General features: G+C 35.8%; 1 protein-coding gene across 1 annotated transcript in view; it reads left to right on the forward strand.

The window, feature by feature from the left end:
- The window catches only part of LOC120512516, a 157,915-nt gene extending 156,941 nt beyond the window's left edge, over positions 1 to 974 (forward strand). Inside the window, exon 4 of the transcript XR_005630036.1 lies at positions 925 to 974. The gene's annotated coding sequence lies outside the window, so the exon portion shown is untranslated. The remainder of the gene's footprint in view (positions 1 to 924) is intronic.
- Positions 975 to 21,472: the final 20,498 nt, after the last annotated feature.

A 21,472-nucleotide genomic window follows, 5' to 3' on the forward strand; every position in this document is an offset into this window, starting at 1 on the left:
CCCCCTCTTTCATTAGTGTGCATGTGCATGTGCGTGTGAGGCAATCACACAGGAAAACCGAAATGTACTTTGACACAAAAAGTAAGAAATGGAGAGGAAGATGTTAAAAGTTAGAAAAATTCATAGTTATTTTGGTGCTGGAAGTTGACTTAGATAAAAGCAAACAGTTAAATAGAAACCAATTCAATTCAAACAGACAGTTTTGACATTTAAATGAAATTTCCAAAGCATGTACTGTGGTTAAACAAGGAGTGTGGCTAGCTTCCAGATACATATGGTAATTGTGAGGAAGCAGTTTTATTGATGACAATCAAAGCTGGCAAGAGTTTTTTTGGGCCCATGAACACACAAAAACCCAGGGCCTTTTGCATAATCTACGTCATGTTCCCCCTTCATCTAATAACTTTTCCCTTGCCTACTTTCCATCCATGTCTTTCTGTAATACTCCCTAACTTTGTTTCTAAATGCTTCTTGCCTTGATTGCATCCTCTCTTTGATTGATTGTTTCAATCTTCTCTTTCGACATCATTCTCTTTCCATCATGCTTCCACTCTAAACTTCATCATTCTCTGATATGGAGATAAACTAGAAAAACACTCCCATGACAATCTCGCAACAACCAGATGAGTCTTCCTGTAACCTCTGTACCTGACAGAGTTAAAAATGCACATTTAACAACTGCCAGCAATAGGACAGCTGTCAAAAAGAAGGCCCTGATTTTTATTTACACCTGAAGAATTTATTCTGGTTTTAAGTATTGAACTGTTCAAAAACCATATGTGATAAAAGCTTAATGCTTTCTGGTGTATGAATGCATCATGCCTTTACCAATGTTACAAATAAGTCTCCAAATACAGCAAAACTAAAAAAATTTCTGCAAATTACTCTTAATCTTCTTGTTCCTTTTTTTTTTATGTCTTTCAGCATTTTTCTACTAGGAACAGAAGTAAAGTTCAATATCTGTCCCTACGGAGTAGTAGCTCATTTCAAAAATGGAACAAAACAAGGCAGTATCCAAAATAGTTGCTGCCTGCAATCCAAGATGGGGAAAGGCAGAACAAAAATGTGAGCCTTTTATCCTACCCTACAGGAGTCAAGACTAGCTCAGATGGATCTCCAGCTGCACTGAATCCAATGTTCAAGGACTCTCAACAGAAAGCATCTTGTTCCTGCTAATTCTGCCCACTAAACTGAAAGCCAAATCCTATTTCACTGGAAAGAGAGAGTTATTACCAGAAAGAGCTGTAGGGATGCAGATCAGAAATGTATTAAATCCCAAACTGACTTAACAGCAACTAGAGAGTTGGACACAAGAAAAGAATTCTCTTTGGTCTGCTCTAGCTTTGAAGCTCTAAGTGTTTCTAGGCAACTCTACAGCAGTAATAGATGGAGGGTTTTTTAACTGTCGGCTCTGGAAGGCATTAAATCAGAATTCTCGCTAGTCAAATCTGTAAAACAGAATAAAATCTCAGACTTACCTGGTGAGACAGATACACCAAAGAAGCCAAAAGAAATACTGAATACTTTGAGATTGCTCTCCCTTTCCACAGAGAAATAAATATGCCCTCATACAAAAGGAAGGTCAATATCCATGTAACTTCCTCCACTTGCTGGCTAACATTACCACTTTCAGTTTTAGGCTGAACATAAGGCAGTCAGTTGTGGTCATCCATTCCTCACTGAAATTAAATAATTAAGTTTCTGAAAAAAACTCTCTTTCTGGAAGTGCTGAATTCATTTTGATAAAGGAAAAGGTATAACTTCAGCTGAATTAAAGCTGAATTTCTGTACATCAGCTATTTTAAGGTTATTTCTGACACTGAAGCTGGTGCTAGAATTTCTGTTTAAGAGAAATATTTAGCTACCACAATTGATACTTTCAACAAAATGACCCTATTGATGGTGGACTGAACTTTGCCCCAGTCTTTTCATTATAACCTCCTGATATTTTTGCCATGGTTGTTCCTTTCTCACAAAATCAGGGAATTATACCATTCTGATCTTGCCTAATGTACATGTAGTTTCTGATGCAATTCACAAATCAGTTCTCTAACCTTTCTACTGAAGAACAGCCTTTCCAAATGAAAGCTGTTTTCTTTTAATTAGAATTTGACTTTTAAGATACTAGATCACTCTGTAATTATATCTATACACAATAGCTCTCTCTAGCAAGTTATGTTCAGGCAGTAATCTCCTTTCTCAATTGCTGTTGGAAAATGTTTTCAAAGTAAAATTTTGGTCTTCGCACAATGAATCCACAAGCAACTGTAATTTCTAGGTGGATTTCCATGGTACAACTGGCATGGACTTCATCTGTGATCAGCCAAATAATACACACAGATTATATAAAGGTATACACAGATTATATAAATGTATTATAGCTGTTTCAGCTAAAATCAAATCCTTTCATTTGTACATCATCACCATCAATGTAATAAAACATTGTTTGAGCAGGTTCTCATTTTCTGCTTGTCAAAGTTAAAACTCAAGTGATCCTTTCATGGCAATCAACACTTCCAGAAGAGAGGAAATACCAATACACTCCATAAAATACTCAGAGAAATCTGAATTTTTCATTGAAATTTCCCAAGACCAGCTAAGTAACATTAGGCAACAAACCAACCTGCATATTAGGCTTGTTTTTGCAGCTGACTGATTTATAAAAAACAAGGACGAAGGGAACAAAAGAAATGACTCTTCACGCAGCCATTTCCACATGGATGAATTTATTAACTCTTTGAAAAGTGCCATGGAAAAAGGTGACAGCATTATATTTGCACCTGCAGGTATGATATTCACACCCAAACCAGTGTCCTTCTTGTGTGCAGTATGCAGTAATGTGCACTGCACAGTTAAAAAAAAAAAATCCCTACAATTTTAGGAAATATGAGGCCAAAGAAATTGAACATTCTGAGAAATATAATATATATAACCAAAATTATTGCCAGAGTTATACTACCAGAAAATTTTCAAAGAGACAAAAGAGAGAAATACATCAGTCCTAAGCGGTACTTGGGGACAGTATATATGAAAGCAGAAAACCCCATGAACATGGATGTTTTTCAGGTTATGTATATGGTAGTTTTGTAGCTATAATACAATAATTAGAGTACACGGTGAAAAAAAGTCAGGGAGGTCTTTAAGTCACAGATATGAAGATATAAAAATAAAAATTAATTTTTTTAACCTGAAAAACCCTGCCATTCAAATCTTTGCAGCCGGACTGCAGGTATCTTAACTCCTAAAAATTTTTCTAATCCAGTGTGTAAGTGAATTTGAAGCCTTTCAATTGTCAGGGAAAGTTTGCACTGGCTATTGTTTTAATCTACATAAATAAAGATCTCATTCCTTCTACAGATGTTATATGTAAATAGTGTAAAATATTGTACATTCTCTCTTTGACAGCAATCCTGAAAAATTCAAGACAAACAGGACATTTTGCCTAGTCTCTTGCTCTTGTTACAGGAAAGTATGCTATGTTGGAGTACTGCACTGGTCAGTGTTTTGCAAAAAAACTTTGTCCACTATGTTGCCTTCTTTTTTTGACTTTAAGACTTGCTCTATGGACAGATCATCTTTCATTTCTAAACTTTCCCATATAATTTGCTTTGTGACATATTAGAAAAACATTAACAGCTGAAACTTTAAAGCAATGTAATCTAAATCTTTGCAGCCTAATATGGCAACAACACAGAAAAATGAAGCATTAATCTCTTTATCAGAATTTATGTTTACTAGATAGGATGCACATTTTACAGTTAGTGACTCACACCCTAGGCAACCATAATGATCTTAAAATTGCATTACTTTGGAAATATTCAGAATTTTTTTGAGAAAATGACTACTCATCATGCTCTATTCTTCACCATAAGTAAATTAGATTCTGCTGTTTATTCTCTCAATTTTGAGATACTCTGCAAAACAACATATCATCTCTTATTTGAATTTTGATCAATCATGGAGTACTTAGTGCTAGCCTAAGCACAAAACCTGGAAAATTTGTAAGCACCTGATTTTTAGGGGCTTCATAAATAATGAATGATACAACATCACAGAACAGAAATAATTGTACTATTTTGTACATGGAAAATTGGTGCTTGACCAGCTCTTAGTAAAAGGCTTACTGCTACTGGCACAAACAGATCTTCAGTTAGCCTTTACGGTTATTACTAAGTGTATGTTAATTTCATCTGGCTCTAAATCAAACCCACAGGTTGGAACAATGCTAAATTTGGAAAAGTTTAGATCTGGTTGTGGATTCTTTTACTGTGGACCATTTCTACCATTTTCAGAATGGTAGGACTGTTTGTTAATAATATGATAAACAACATAGAATGAGGACACCAATCTCTTTTCCAGCTAGCCTCCCGTGTCCAATGGGTTGAATTCCAGACAGATGGCAGAGGCAACTGGGATGTTGGCCAGTGGGTGCCCTGCAGCTACATTTCCAGTCGCTTATGGTTATTTCAGTGGAAAAGGGTGCATGGGAAGTAGGTTTGATGATTAGCTGACAGTCAGGTTTTAAAAAAATCATCTCCAAACATTCTGCTTGTGGCATAGAAACTGAATTGGCAGGGATGGCAGCCCTACCCCTCCTGCTCTCTGCCATTTAAAACAGGATATTTTGCTTCTTTCTTTAAACCATCTCCTGCTTTCCATAAGGAAGAGTTTTTGTCAGCCACAGTAGCAGTGGATCTTCAACTTGACAAATTGGAGCAGTCATGTTCCTATGCAGTCTTGTGAAGTTCCCATTTTGTATCAAAAATCTAATCCAAGTCCCTTTTTCAGGTGAACTTTACTCTCAAGATAATCTAGCCAAACCATTCCTTTGAAATGCCAAATTGCTCTTTCTAGGAAAGTGAAATGGTATTTTTTCCTTAGACTTAATTATGGCAACAGTGTTCAGAGACTTTTTCTTAGGAAAAATGTGATACATTACCAAAGACTACACCAAAAAACCAACCCAAACAAACCTACGAAAATCACCCTATCCCTTCCTTTCCCCCAAACTCCAGAAAAGATTGCATAAAATCACACCTGCAATACCATATAATGTACTTAATCTAACAGACTGTGGATAATTAGCTCATTAAGAGATCCATGTGGATATCTCTGTAAGCAATATAAACTGATCTTCAAGATATTTGTTAGTCCTGATGTAATATCAGAGAATTGGTGTAAATGAAGACATCAAATTAATCAATTCAGTATAAACAGTATCTGAGATAGCAAGAACAAAACTGTGGAAGGAAAGAAACATCTACTAAAATGCCTAAATCAGATTTATTCCTCTTTCAATTTAAAGTGAATAACCATATGTGCAAGTATTCTGTGTTCATTTCCTTGAAAGACATGGATTTCAACACAGACAAATTATACAGAGATAGCCCAGAATCAGCCTGTCAGTCAAATATGAGGGTCATAGTACAAACAGGCTTCAGACGTCCTTCCACTAAGGCACCTACCAGGAACAATTTTTAAAATGGAAAATACTTTCCTATTCTGCAGCCTGGAAGAAAAGGTAAGGGTGCTGCTCAAACAGTTTAAGCACCTACGCTAATTAGCAATCTCAGAGTTAAAAGGACAAAATTTGACTCTTAAAATAAAAGACTGAACTCTCAGAAACTTCCTGCAGAGTAGGCAAATATGTCAATAAATACAAAAATAAAAATATAAGCTAACAATATTTAAAAACTTCACTACACCTTCCAACTAAGGACTCTGGAACATAAAGTAATTTTAAAAAATCCAAACCAAAGTTGTGTTTCATGTCTATAGTCTCTTTTTAAATGCACACATCAAGGGTAAAAGTAAATGAATATACCAATAGTGTTATAAATCTCATGTCCTAATCAAGATCAGTTGTTTTCCTGAAGTATCCTGAAAATTCCTTAGCCATGCAGAATGAAGAGATAGTTTCACCATTTAATTTTTAGATTCAATTTAATCTTTAAGTACCGTGTCTTGGTTGTGTAAGTGGTAAAGGACAGGGGAAAGTGCACTCATCACTTCTCCAGGACACTTACACCCAAAATAACCCAAACACTCTCCATACACAGCTGAAAATAAAGCTTGTGGTACCTCCTCAGGTAACTCAGTGTTCTTAGCTGTGCTAAAACAGAGGAGATCTGTCCTTAGAACAATTCTTAAAGGCTGACACAAGCTCTCTTGCACACGTACCCTGATCCAGCAGGGACAGACCAGCTGCAGGGAGGGCCAGGGGGACAGACAAGTCAGTCTCCTACTTTTTGTAGAGGTACTACCACACTACACATTTTTTGAAAGCATTGTTTTACTGTGACCAAGGCTTTCTATGTGCAAACCTTACTACTCAGTTTAGAAGCAAAATATTATTGGGGTAGGTGGGAGTAGCACCTTCTCCAGCTTCTGCACAGCACTGCACAATACCTACTGACAGAGGCAAGCCCAGCTCCAGCTTCCAGGGCCCATGGAGGCTGGGTCACTCAGGTGATGGGCCAAGGTGCCATCTCTGTCAAGGTGGGCAGTTTTACAGCAGAGGAATCTGCCCTGTAAATTCTTGCTAAAAGTGAAATAGTTTTTCACCTAGCTATTTTTTTCAGCTTCATAAGGTATGTTTGTGTCTATATGTGGTATATGGGAGAAAAGGAGACTCAGGGGTGACCTTATCACTCTTTGCAACTTCCTGAAAGGTAGTTGGAGTCAGGTGGGGGTCAATCTCTTTCACCAGGTAGCAACTGACAGAACGAGGACACAGTCTCAAGCTGCATCAAGGGAAATATATGTTGGATATTAGGAAGAAGTTTTTTACAGAAAGGGTGATAAAGCTCTGGAATGGTCTGCCTGGGAAGGTGGTGGAGTCATCGTCCTGGGATATGTTTAAGAAGAGACTGGAGATGGCACTCAGTGCCATGGTTTACTTGAGGTGTTAGGGCATTTGTTGAACCCAATGATCTTTAAGATATCTTCCAACCTAGTCATTCTGTGAATTTTGTGAGTTCTATGAATTCTGTGAATTCTGTTTAAGTCAGCACTGATCTTACAGTGGGTTAAATGAAATGACTTGGATGGAAGAAGTTCTGAACTCATTTAACATTTTTTCCTGAAACATGGAGCAAACTTATGAGTCTGAGACACACCACCTTACATGCAGAGCTAAATTTGTTTCCTCTTTTGAGAGCATACAGATGATATTACTAAGGACTGCTTGTGTAGGTCTTTTTTTTAAGCAATTACTTTGTCTTACAGTGCAGATTTTATTACCACAAAAGAGTGCAGAGGAAAACTTAAATTTACAGGAAAGATTTCACCTTTTATATTTTTTCTTTCACTTTTCTGTAATAAAGACAGAATTTAAACAAAAGAAGATGGAAAAGCCAGCTTGAAAATAGTCATCATAGAACGATATTTCTTTCCTTCCTCTACCAGTTTCTCTTTGCGGGAAGAAAATGTTAAATGGGGCATTTAATTTTTGGCAGAAATTAATGTAAAGAAGCCAGCATGTATTTCCATACAACCTTCAGAATTTTTAGATAGATTATATTAAATTTCATCCAGAGAACAAACTAAAAAGGAAAATTGAATGTCTTTAACATGGAAACAGAATACAGATATTATTATAGCCCATGTTAGCCTTCAGCTCTCTACTAAAATAGTATAATGTTAAATAGCATTGAAGTGGCTGCATCAACTCCTTACAATCTATAAGTTTGCCCTATTAAAAAGGCTTCAAGAATCACTACATACATTGTTTTTAACTGTCAGGTTTTATCATAAACCCAGTATCTCTCAGGGTTTTTTTTGTAAGAAACTGGAGAGAAATATTACTTTTCTGTTTTAAATAGAACTATTTGATAGTTTATATGCCAGTATATTTTTATGATGAGACAGAGAAAGAAATCATTAGTGTTTTGGTGCAGGAACTACTTCACCTCAGTGTTTTTAAGAATGGATGTAAGACTAACAGCTTTCAGATAGAGAACAAGGGGTAAAAATAAATTAATGCAAGCTTTGGTTGTAGGATTTTTTTTGTTTTTATTTCTGAAATTATTTTCAAGAGGAAGTTTCTAAACCGATTTTCAATTGCTCCAACATTTAGAAATATAGATGCCATTAACCAATGTACATTTCTAATGGATCTAATTCCATAATCGATGTATATAATTTTAATATTTCAACAATAAACCTAATCTTCTACAGATATTAAGGAATAAGGAACATCTGTTGCCAGTTATAAATCTCATGTCACCAGTAAATCCCAGCAAGAAGATATTACTTGCACATTACTAAAATGTCATAGTTACATGTATAAAAACATTGTGTCCTGCAGACCAGCTGCCATGTCACCTCAAACTTTTCTAAAATATGGCAGTGTGCCAAAATACAGACCATGTCCTTAAACACATTTGTGTTCAAGGCAGCGAATCCTGTATGGAAGGGTTCATCTTCAGACACCATGGAATACTGCAAAAAGGTGAACTTGGCTGCCTATATAAAAGGCTGTGCTTGGTCACAACCACTCCAACATTCCAGGGCAGTTTGACATTAAATTATTTTAATATTGCCTTTTGGTGTAACACAGATGACAATAATGCCTAATTTTGACTTCCATGTTGGGGACACTGAAGCTTCCCTTTTTAGTTTGTTCCCTAAATGAATTTTAACAGCATTTGTTCATAACTTCTGAATGTTGTATGGAAATGGGTTTCAGTTTTTTACATTATTTCCTTCCAAAAATTAAATACAAGGGAACAAAAATCAGGTATTCATATTTGAGATAGTTCCTCAAATTATATTTCCTCAAGAAAAAGAAAATAAACTAATTTAGAAGAAAAAAACCAACAGATAATATATTAGAAAGCCTTATTTCTTGAATTGTCATCTTGTGACATGAAAAGCTACATGTGAATAATTTTAATCTTAATCACTGATTAGATTGGGGAGTGCTTTGGAAAAATGGTTCTGTCTGTGATACTTGCCTTGTATGAAACTTTAAAGTGGGTTAAGTTTGAATATATTTGGAGTGGTATTACTATGGGTCTAGGATAACTGATAATCAGCTTAATTGAGAGCAAAGAAGATTGAGGCTAGATATTACAGAAAGCTTCATAACTGCAAGGGCCATTAATGCAAAAAAAATTATCTAATGCAGCTGTGTAAAAACACACATTTAGTGTTTTCAGAAACAGATTAGGCAAGAACCTGCACATGTGTATCTAATCCTGTCTCAGAGTACATATGCAAGCTAGATGACTTCTTGAAATCATAATTTGTCTAACTTTTCTGGGTCTTACAGTTGCTGAAAACCAGAAATGTCCATAGACCAATAGAGGATTGTTGTTTGCAACACCTTCTGCACACTTGTTTTCCCTTGGATCTATGTTTCTACATAGTAGGGAATGAATTAAAACATTTCCCTTTCCTGCACTCTATTTTGTAGAATTGTGACTGAAATTCAGGAAAACTACATGTCTTGCCCTGCTGAAAAGAGGTTATCTCTTGTAATTCTAGCAGTGATTTTAGTGCATGACTGTTAAATTACCAGAAGATTGCAGAAATATATTCTAGCGTCTATGATCTGGATACATCTGTGTCACATTTTAAATTACATTTATCTTCAGCTATGGCAATTAGATTCGTGTCTGGTTGACTACTTCTGAAGATGTTTCTGATGTAGCAGTCATAGAAGTCTGCAATATTGGAATGGGCTGTCTCTGGAAACTATTTATCCTAGAAACATTATTCATAGAATACATCTTCTGTGTTCCATATGAAAAAATAAAGAACTACACAATAACTCAAGGAGACTGCAAATACAGTCTTTAGCCAGAATAAATATGTTGCAAAAATGCTACAAATGTAATATTTTAAACTCATAAACCCACTGTATTATGATAAATCAGACAATAGTGAAGCTGCTTTCATGCCATATCCATTTCCTTGGTGCTCTGCTTTTGTGAAGGATCCCTATAGATTTTGAAGCCTCTAAATGGAAGAAAAGTAGCACTGTTCAAATTTTTCAGAGAAACAGCAAGATAACAGGTACTTAGTTACCAGATTCAAGGTGTCTGAAGCTTGTTGGAACTCACGCATATGCAACTAATTTCACGTGAACTGGCCATCAATTTAACACTGGCAAAGAATTTGTGACCTGTCCCTGCTGTGAAGTTCCCCATGTTGGTGCTATGTGACAGTTATGTCTCTATTTCTAATCAAAGCAGGATGACAGCTAAAAGCACATGCTCCTGCAGCATGGAGATTACAGGGTTGCACCCTTTAATGGTTCAGTGTATTGTAAATTATTTATTAAATATTACTAAAATGGCAGTAGTTGCCTGAATTTATTTTCCTTTCTCATATTCAAGGTTGTAAGAAGTTAAATCTACAAAAAGGTTGTATATTAAATGTAGGTGTCTTTAGCTTCTAGAGCTTTCACATCTGGTCCAAAACACATGTTGTGCATTTTGGTGCCTAAGGTTCCTTAACCTTAATGTGTGGATAGTGCTATACACCCAAGAAGACAGTCTGCCACTAGCCACTAGGTATTGCCATCAGGAGGGCTGGTCCTTAAATGCTGCTTCCATTTGTGGTTTGTGCCTTAAACTGAAGGACAAGGGAGAAGTTCCTCTGCTCATAAGGCATAGTTCTCTACCTTTTTTTAATACCTTCTTTTTATTTTAAAACCCAAGGTGTATTTCTCAGAGACAGCTATAGGTAGATAGAAACGAAGCTGCCCCTCTGATCCCTTTCCTGCAGACAATCTGTTTGCTAATTTCACCTATCATTCCCATACCAGCCTCACTCCTCTAAAGACATTTAGTCAGAAGATCTGAATCTTGCTCTCTCTTCAGCTGGACTGGTTTCAGAATCTTTTCTGCAGAACTCCTAGCTAGTCAGGGCTGCCAGTGCTCTTTCTCTGGGTGAGTTGATAAACTTTAATTGTGTGGTGAATATGACCTTAGAGGGGTGGGGTTGTCACTGGAAGGAGCTGGAAAGAGACTGGGACTTCAGCCTCGCTGCTGGGAGACCTCTGTCAACTGCCTAAGATATACTTTGCCTGTGTTCTACTTTCCGTTCCCCCAGAAAAGAAGAGGAACACAGCTCTGTAATGGATCAACTACAGCATGTCACAGCACTGAATAACCTAAGGGAAGACAGCAAGCCTCAACAAGTAGGTTGATATGAATTCTAGTCAGCTGTCAATATGTGTCATGATCACAAATCAATTAGACTTGGACAGTGCTTCAGTTAATAGCCAACAACCCATCGTGAGCTTTTTTTTTTTTTTTTTTAACTTCAAAAGATTGGCATAACACACAACAACAATTTCAAATTAAATAGGCCACAGCCAGACAATCTGGCGTATGGTATGATCAGTGTAAGTACAGTTCTTGCAACCACCAAGTGTTCCCTCCTGGAGCCATTACACATGCCAAAGCAGTAAGTGCCTAGCACTGTTGAGAGGGAGATATTCATGTCCCTGATTTAATGAATCATTGCCTTCTCCATCAAATGCCTCAACTCTCCCAGTCTTTTCAGCTTAACTTTTAGTTTTCTGGTTTTGTCTTCTCAAAAAAAAAAAAAAAATTGGTAATGAAAAATCTACTCTTTGGCAACGTATGAAGCATGGGCCTCTGCACCTGCCTAAACAAAGGGTTTGCAGAGTGAAAAAACAAAAATCACACCCTTGTGTCTGGATCATTTCCTGGCATTAGGAAGAAAATTTGGAAAATTTATTCTGTTCTCTATTTCCAGTTTAGAAAAGATTGCACTTGTCCATTTTATGTTATAGAATAGTTTGGTCTAGAAGACACTGTAAAAACATTTGGTTCCAGCCCCTGCACCATGGACAGAGTCACGTTTCAGAAGACCAGGCTGCTCACAGCCCCATCCAAGCTGGCCTTGAATACTTCCAGAGATGGGGCACACACAACACAGCTTCTCTGGGCAGCCTGTGACAGTGCTTCACCATCTTTACAGTGAAGAACTTTTTACTGGTATCTGAGGTAAACTCCCTTATTTATTTTTTAAGCCATTGTCTATTTTTCTATAAACTTAGTTGTATTAATATATATATATCTATATCTATATGAAAATACCAAAAATAACTATACAAGTAATAAGCAGTGAAGTTGTGATATGTCCCACATCTCCTAAGTTGTCATGACAGAAATCCTTTTAATCCTTTTAACATCTTCCTTTTCTTCTCTCTCTCTCTCTATTCTTCTCTCTTTTTTTTCCTTTTTTTCTTAAAATAAAAAAATAAAGGACTATTCTGACTTAAGCCAAAATTAAAAACACTTACCAAATCCTAAATGTCTTTTAGGGCAGTCTTCAGAATTGTTAGTGATTATTGCAAGGGTTTTTAAAAGCTTATTCCAAAAAAGGGAAAAATATTAGAGTCAGGAAATGAAGAAAAATATTCCTGGTGAATTGTGTCAAAATCAGAGCTTTGAAACTGCACTTAGATTTTACTTCCTTTTTGATATATAGCCTCAGAAATGTCTATGGATAAATATTGCAGGAGGGAGTACTAAGCTCCCAAGCAACAGAGGATGTACTAGGGTCTCTAAAAACCACTGAGATAAACATGTCCAGTTCCTCTCAGAGAGAAATATTCCATAGTGCTAGAATGGGATGGAAAGCTCCCAGATTCTCTTCAAAGAACAGCAGATAATACATTTGGGAAATGGAAAGCATTTCAAAGCTCAGTGTAACACCTTACAGGATCAGTCTTAAAAATATAAGCTAGCAAGATGTTTGACTTAGGAACCACAGAAAAGATTGGCAGCATCACTCTGCTTTCAGCAGGTGGACAAAAAGGTAGCACTGTTCATTTGCAATCTTTATACCTGAGTCTGAGTTTCATCAGGGAGATATCCATTGCTAGGATGATCCTACATGATCGTCACTGCCATGATGAACTTCCATTAGTTTATAAGGTACAGGTGAACCTAAAATCAATGAAGGTATCAATGAGAATGATTCAAACAAAGAAGAAAGTGGAAAAAAAAAGAACAGAAAATTAGAAATACAGAAGAATTACCCTCTGAGGAAAAGTTAAAAAATTAACATGGCATCTTACTTAATGATTAGCTAGCAAGACTGTAATACCCATGTACAAATATTTGAAAATTATTACATTCATAGGAAAAGTTGACATTAGGGAGACTAGAGGAAATGAATAGAATTTATCAGATAAATATGAAATTTGAGCAGGATATTAGCTTTTTTCATTAAAGCTCAGTTCATTTTGTGTGATTTTGTCAGTAGCATGGACAGATCCAGTAGAGGACAGATAAAAGGATGGTTACAAATCTCAGAGGTGAGGCATGTAAAATCCACAAGTAGATTGAAACTGATAAATTAGCCATATTAGGAGTGTTGGGGGAGAAGAGAGACCTCACATCATAGTCTCTGAAATCTCACACCCTATAAAACCATCTTTTTGCCAGACCTTTGTGAACAGCTGGTTGCTCTGATTTCTACAAACAGCAGTTGAATAAGTGTTTTGGGTTAAACTGAAAACTTCAATATTTTGTAAGTATTTTTTAAAAACTCCTGTTTCAAATTTATTTAAAAAAGTGAATTGTAAAAAGAAGCTATCTTTTTCAACTGAGTTGACACAATTTTTTTTTTTTGGTAAAGATTGAAAGGAAACATGCAGAGTTTTTTTAGGCTTCTTTCCCTTGATAGCATACCTTGGGAGAATCAACAAGCATCCTGCCCTGAGTTTCCTCTCTATTTACTATATGGCAGTGTTCTCTCTGCTCCTGCAGTCCAGACCCTGCTGCTTACTTGCAATTTTGGCTTGCAGTTCCATAAAGCCCATGGGCTTTTTATTCACACTGCCCTTCACATATCAGCAAGATGTACCATGAGGTGGTGGCTGTTTCACTGCCAAGCAAAGGAAACTCTCTCGTATACTGCAGGAAACAATCCTATTCTGGCAAAATGGAAAGAAGGGAATGACTCAATAGGTTTTGATATTTCTAATTTCTGTCACTTTCAACAAGAAGATGAAAGCAAATTGTACTTGAAGTAGTGGTGATCAAAGAATCTAATCGCAAAAGATTAGGGAAGTCCATGGGAAGTCCATGGGAAGTGTCAATTCCTAAAATGCAGCATATATGATGACTCCCCCAGTAAAGCCAGATCAAATGAATACACAGAAATCAGTAGGAAAAGATGAGAACAACATTGAATTGCACCTAAGCAATTGTTGTTTCTACATAAATGTGATATGATTTCTCACCAAACCCACGAGGTTAAGATTTTCCAAGTTTTATGTATTACAATGACTTTAATTTCTTAAACACCAAAACTAAGGTTTTCCTTTTTTTCCCCCTCAATGTATTGAAGCAACATTGAAATAAAGAAGTATTGCAAATATTTCAGTAAATTTAATTAGCATAGCTGATGATCATCCATTTTTTAAGCACATGCATTCATCTCACTGCACTTCTGTCTTACTTAAGAAATTGACTTGTAAAGGACATAAGTGAGAATAAGCTGCTGTTTATGACTGAATAGATCATATGAACCAAGACCAATGGTAGAAAACTCATTAGTATAATTAACAGGACATTTATTCAGAACAGAAATAGTGAATGTGTGAGATGTTAGCTCTTCAGTGATAATATATTTTATCAGCAGGAGTGGAAGTAATATTTGCTTACAGAAAGTTTTTGGGGATTATTTAATAAACATAGATAATGTAAATAGCAAACTACAGAACTGGATCTCTAAACAAAAAACTTAGTGACTGAGCAGCTGTTAGTTAAACATTTTAACTCTTAATACCCAAGAAGAGAATGGTAAAAATTACTTTTATTTGGCAGATTTCAAAATGTTAAAAACATTAAAACATGAAGATGTAATGAGGCAAAAGAAATGGATCAGTCCTTTTTTGCTCTTAATTTTCTATATAGACCATCATTTATATTCTCTTCATTCAATAATGTTATAATATTTGACTTGTGAGGGAGAATTTGGCTACTGAAAAGTGAGAATAAAAATAAATACATGGAAATTCCATTTTCAATGAAAATTTGAACACATTTGGAAAGACCAAGCTTCTTTCTTCACCTGTAATGCCAGTGAAAAGACAAACATACATCAGTGATCAGTCAGAATGACAAATGATTCAAAGATATGTCTTTTCTCTGCATGTATCACAGAAGTAGCAATTAGAAGGAGTGGGGAAAAAGAATTGATGAAAAATTTGGTGTTAATTAAGGAATTCTCAGAGCATGTCCCCAAGCCAAAGAAATTTTAGGCCAACTCTGTGGTTGCGGCAACTCAATATAGATCTATAGAAGTCAGAAACACAATATTAATTGATACCAGTTGACTAGTTGCCTTATGAAGTTTAAAAAAATATCCATAGCAATCATAAACATAAAATATCTGAGTACAAAATAAGCCTCATAGCAGTAGATGCATGAGGGTAAATTTCAGGTGTGGGGAGATTACTCTAGAAGCGAGTCCTAGAGAGAACATCTGCACCTAGCTCTGCCAGTGTTCCGGATTGAAATGAACAAAGCAGGGAATATATGCACTTGCACCATTTATCCTCAGCTGAAAACTAGAGGGGTGGAATTTCCTGTCTTTCAGATTGCCGCTGTGACAGCAGGAAAAGGTTCAGTAAAGTGGGTGAGGAAGATGGGATGAAGGAATTGCCACACTCATGAGGATATCTTCTTGATAAAGTCATCTGCACCAAAAGGAAAAGCAAATAAAAATTAAAAAAAACCAACAAAACTAAGCCAAAAAAAACCACACTAAAAAATAACTTAATGAGAATGTTTACCTGAGAAAATAACTGAACTGATCCTTATAAGTGAAGTACATGGAGGGCAATGAAGGATGCAAATGACAATAAAATACATCAGGAGTAAAAAACATTTTATGTATCTTTATATTCATTCTAGCTAATTTCAGTTTTCCATCAAAAATAATTTAAGGCCTACAAAACTCAGAGCAGCACAGTTTCCTTCAGAGGTCTGACGTCATTCAGGGTGCTTTTTTATGGAAGAAGAAACATCACTGAGCTCTCCATGTAAGTTAAATAGCATAAGGCAATGATAACACTTTTAAATAGAATGTATAAGGAAAACATTTCCAGTATAAGGGTAGGAGTTTTGGATTGTATCCTTCACAACATTCTGCTTTAAGATGACAGAAATTACCTTTTTTCTGCTACTAAGATCTACTGATAATGAAACTGACACTACAGAAGTTGATGCCTTGAAGAGACTACCTGGAACAGAGGCTAGACAAAATTAAGAGAATAAAAGCAGGTATTCATTAAAGGCCTTCAACAGATACACCTTAGGCAGCCAGAAGCCTCCAAGAGAGTTATGAATTTTTCAGACAATTATAAGTTTGGTCCATTTACATATCAGGGGTTAATAGGCAAATTACAGCTTCAGGTAATGAAATCATATACCCCCAGTTTGTTCCCCTCCCAACTCACTTTTGTTTATACTTTTTGGGGCCTGAGGCAGTAAAGTGTCCTTGGATTCCAGGACTAGAAGGATGGTTTTTTCTGACCAAAATGTGAAAACAGGTAGAGAACTATACAGAGTTTGGAATTATACATAAATGCAGTACAGGATTTGAAAAATATAGAAGCCAAAATCCTAAGGCATCAAAGGAAACACAGCTGTATCTGTGCTAACAGCTTCCTCTTAGTGAAACACTGAATCATGCCAGAAATAAGAGCTGACAAGGAAGTAGCAACATGATTGCAGAGGCAGCCTAGCATTCAAAGTCAGGCTGGATAGGACTCTGAGCAATCACATCTCCTTGAAGGTGTTTCTACTTATTGCAGGAATGGACAGGGGGTTGGGCTAGATGGCCTTTAAAGTCCCTTCCAACCCAAACTACTCTATGACTCTGTGACTGGGGGAAATATCAGGCTACAAGAAGCCACTTGCCTGTGCTCTGTCTCCCACTTAGGCTCAGCCAGAGCTGACTGCCACTTCAGTGTACAACACGTGGTTGTGTTGTTGTGTTCATTTAATAACTTCAGAGTATGTCTGTACCTTCCCTGCAGCATATCAGAAAAAATCTGTGAAAAGACATGGAATATTTATGGTTGATACATGTATATATATACATAGATATACATAGAGATATATATATATACACACATATACACACACATATACATGTTTGTATGTATATATGTCACCACAGAGAGTATCTATTTAATTTTGCAAAAGCTTTTAATAACTGCTGTTAAGACAGTGAATTTGATTACCAATCATCCTTTTGAAATTAGGAATAACATGGGGCTAAACATTGATTTTTTAGTTGTTTTATCAAGATATACCAATGTGTTCTTAGCCTTTCTCAGTTGGAATGAAATGCAACATATCTTAAAATCTTCTCTCCTGAAATTAAGCTGAAACTATATTGCTTTCCAATTTAGATATCTAAGAATGAGCATTAAACCCCAGTGATTAAACTGACAACTAATGCTCCAAAATGTTTTGATAATATTACCACATCCTTAACTTTGTTTTGCTTTTTTTTTTCTTTTATCTTTGGAATTACATGTAGTTTTGAAATAATGTAGGAGTTTTGCAGTAAAAAAAAAAAAATAAATTTAAACCAAAACATTTCAGACTGTATCTTTCAATATTTATAATAAATTCAGCACAAGTTTGATTAAAAAATTTTTAAAGTCTTCAAATTTTCATGTCTATATTACTTTTAAAACCACATTTAAGGCCAGGCTTCTATTCAAACCAATCTGAGAGTTTTGGATCTCTCATTTTAAAGACAGGATCAGGTGTCTATCGTCTATAGATGTTCCAGTGATCAGTTCTTGAAGGCATATGTGCTCTGAGCAGACTCTTCTGAAAGTATCACTTCTTTCTTTTGATGCGTGTCTTGTCCTTCCTCTCAGTTCTGGGATTTCATGCATTCACACACACCAATCACTTATTGCTGTCTTCCAAACCTTCAAAACGACACCTGTGATGGCTCCTGCTGGCTCACATCTTCATGTCATTGCCACGTCCTTTGATTCTGAGGCAGGATATGTGTCCCTCAGTTACACCACCACTTTTCCCAAGAGAGGCACCTAATGATATGTCCTACATTTATTCCTAAATTTATCCCTGTCTTCATCAGAGGATTCTACTAGGACTGCCTTAGGCCCCATGGTATTTCCACAGGGATTGATATGACCTGTGACTCATCAAGCTGAGAAGTTTCTCTTAAAAATTTTGGGAATAAATGAGACACGATTCTGAAGAATACCTGCTTGATTTCCTTTACAGAGTTCCTAGAAATCTGTCACTAGGACATGTCTTCTATGAAGGAATTCTCTCTCTGAACTTTGTTATACAGAAATAAAGTGTTAAGTTACAAATCTTTAAAAAAACTCATCAAGTGTATATGTAACTTCTTTTTCTTTTAAATGCATTTAATATTTCATAAAATGGCATGAGTAGATGTAAAATTTTCCCAAGGTTGGAACTTCTTTGCAATATTTTATGTTGGTTCTCTCTTTTCAGTGTATTTGCTAAATCTGCTTATATATGCATTGATTAATTTCCAAGTAATTCAATTTTCTCTATTAACATTCAATCACCTTTACCAACACAGTATCACAATGCCATTTCCCTCATATTCTTTTAAGCCAGTTTAAATGCCCATTATTTTTTACCAAATATTCTTTATTATGTACTTTTAGCTTTTAAAGCCATGGTCTGCTCTTCTTTACTGAAAAAGTTATTTCTTCTTTTGCCAATTTCATAATATTTTTTTGTATATCTGTCATCTTTGGCCTTCCTTTGAACTTGCTAAAATTCAGTTTGCCTTTTTTGGGCTCAGAGTACTCCAGCTGATGACCTTATTTTTGCTAATTTCTCTTCAATGTTTTCTAAGGCTTCTATCAATGTAAATATGTTTCCTATGTATCTGTAAATCATTATTACTATTTAACTGTTTTTCTCCTAGTGGTACCCAGAGGTTAATCAGACTTGGCATTCCTTATGTTTGGCAAAGTATTAAACTAACAAGAGCTGCATTTGTGCAACATCTTTAGTAGTTGTTGTCTATATTAATTGCAACACAAGCTCTTTTGCACTTATGTTAATTATATGAATACTCAAGTCACTTTGTATAAAACTGATCTTCCCATATGTGTCTGTTTTATGTATCTATTCATATGCCAAATTCATGACATCTCTGCATTTAATTATTAGTAGTATGTATTTCATGATAATATGAATATAATTTCCATATGGCATTTGCAATTTCCTAGGTCAACACTGCAGCTAACTTCATCTTCAACATTTTGCAGCTGACACAGAACAGCTTCTCAACAAAATAACCAGAAATCCTGAGCAGCTGAATAGAGGCAGAGATCCTCTATTAAAAGCTGCCTTGGAAACTTGAAAAATATATGAAGTTTTACTCCTGTGGGAAATACACAGCTATAGTGGGTGTCAGTGTTAATCTCAGTCCCAAATTTGCAAATACTTTTTGCCAAATTTTACAGGAAAGCTTTTTGTTCCATGTACCACTTTTCAGTCATGTTCAGAAATCCATTAAATATTCTCTTAATTCTTTTAATCCTTTCAGAAAAATTCTTTTAGAATATTCAATGAAGAAAAGTTATGAGGCTGTTATGCAGCACCTATTTGACAAAGGCTAGATATCTAGAACTGGTTTCTTTCTTCATACCTTTTCAGACTTCCTGGTTTTTATCTGATAAAACATGGCTAAGCATGCACCAGGATCATGGGTCAGAACTATCATATGATAGGGGGAGCTGTTGCTTGGTTATTTTCATAGGATCATGGAATCATGGGATGGTTTGGCTGAGAATGGACCTTAAATATCATCTAGGTCCAACCCCTGCAGCATGGGGACAGACACCTTCCTCTAGACCGTCAAAGCCTCATCCAGCCTGGTTTGCAATACTTACAGGGGTGAGAAATCCACCACCTTTCTGGGCAGCCAGTTCCAGTGTTTCACTCCCCTGGAAGTAAAGAATTTCTTGCTAACATCTAATCTAAAGTTATGCTCTTTCAGTTTTTGTTGATGTGAAGAAGAAAGCTCAGGCTCTTCTGCCTAAAAGTAGAGCAAAGACATTAATGACTTAGATTTACAGACTTTTAAAGTGTTCTAGAAATTTTTAATAAATTCCAATGGAGAAAATAAAGAAAGAATTATTCTCCAAACAATTAGAAAAGTCAATAAGTTTTCATCAAAGCCTCAAAGTCATGAGTAATTCACAATAGTTTAGACTCCTAATATGTTTACATGGTAAAGCAAAAATTTTAACCTTATCAGAACAATGCACATGTGCTCAAGTGCTACAAGTCTTGGATTAATCAGAATAACCCTATTTTCTAATGCCTCAAGGCAGTATCTAGGAACGACAATGAGCAAGATTAACATTCATATATTCAGTATATAAATATTAAATATTCACATTTTAATACCTTACAGTGCCTTAGCAAGTTTCTCTGTCATTGTATTAGCTTAGCACAATGCTGTGTGAAACAGAACTCTTCCCATCAGTACTTTTTATACTGTTGCTCTAGGCAGATACAGGAGTAAGCTGCTTATACAGTATGGAGTCATATCCAGCTAATATTTTGATAGTAAGTTAGTCAAGCTTTAAAGGAATATGATTCACTGTGTTGAAAACAAATGGTAACACACTAAATGGTTCACTTGAACAGAACCACCCACTGTACTAAAGTTAGTGTAGGAGTTGCTCCTGGAAAAGTCACTGAAAGAAGTATGGAGGAGGTGTGGCTTTTCTATTTTGAAGCAGGAGACAAATTTTTCCTTTTACAGTTACCACTGATTGAAATTACCACTGCCTGGAGAGTACACAGATACTATACATTCGATCTAGGTAAGCTACTTTAGGAGGCCAAGTCTTTTCTGTCATCATACTTTTTCACATCCTATCAATGACTTCCATTTTTCAGCAATGGGCAAATTTTGATAGATTTCCAGGCTATTATAAACACTGAGAGTGAGCAAACAACCACTTAATAGTCCATAAAATATACTGTCTGCCAAGTCTCTGATACTGATAAGGTGATTTTGGACGTAGTACCAGATCATACCTACAACCATTTCAATTGCAAAAGGAGCAAAGTGGATATAGGGAATAATAAAATCTACTGCAACATTTTATGAAAATGTGTACATGTAAGGATTATGATACAGCTAATCTAGTAATTCAGTTCTTTCTTTTTCCTGGCCAAAGAGGGTTGATAAGTCATGAAATGTAAATTCTTAATTTCACAGTTTAGTAAGAACAGATGATTGGGGCTTCTTCAACAATAATTTTCTTTCCTCTCATCACATTTTTTCAAGGAGCCTAAAGATGTAGCTTAGTGCTTGACTTACTTATAACTTGAAGCAGTTAGCTGTACCCAACCACCTCTTCTAATGCTGCATGCATAAAATGAGTATAAATAGACAGAGACTCCTACACTCTTTCCACAGT

Source organism: Passer montanus, unplaced genomic scaffold, assembly GCF_014805655.1.
Source record: "Passer montanus isolate IOZ18808 unplaced genomic scaffold, ASM1480565v1 scaffold110, whole genome shotgun sequence".
NCBI lineage: Eukaryota > Metazoa > Chordata > Aves > Passeriformes > Passeridae > Passer > Passer montanus.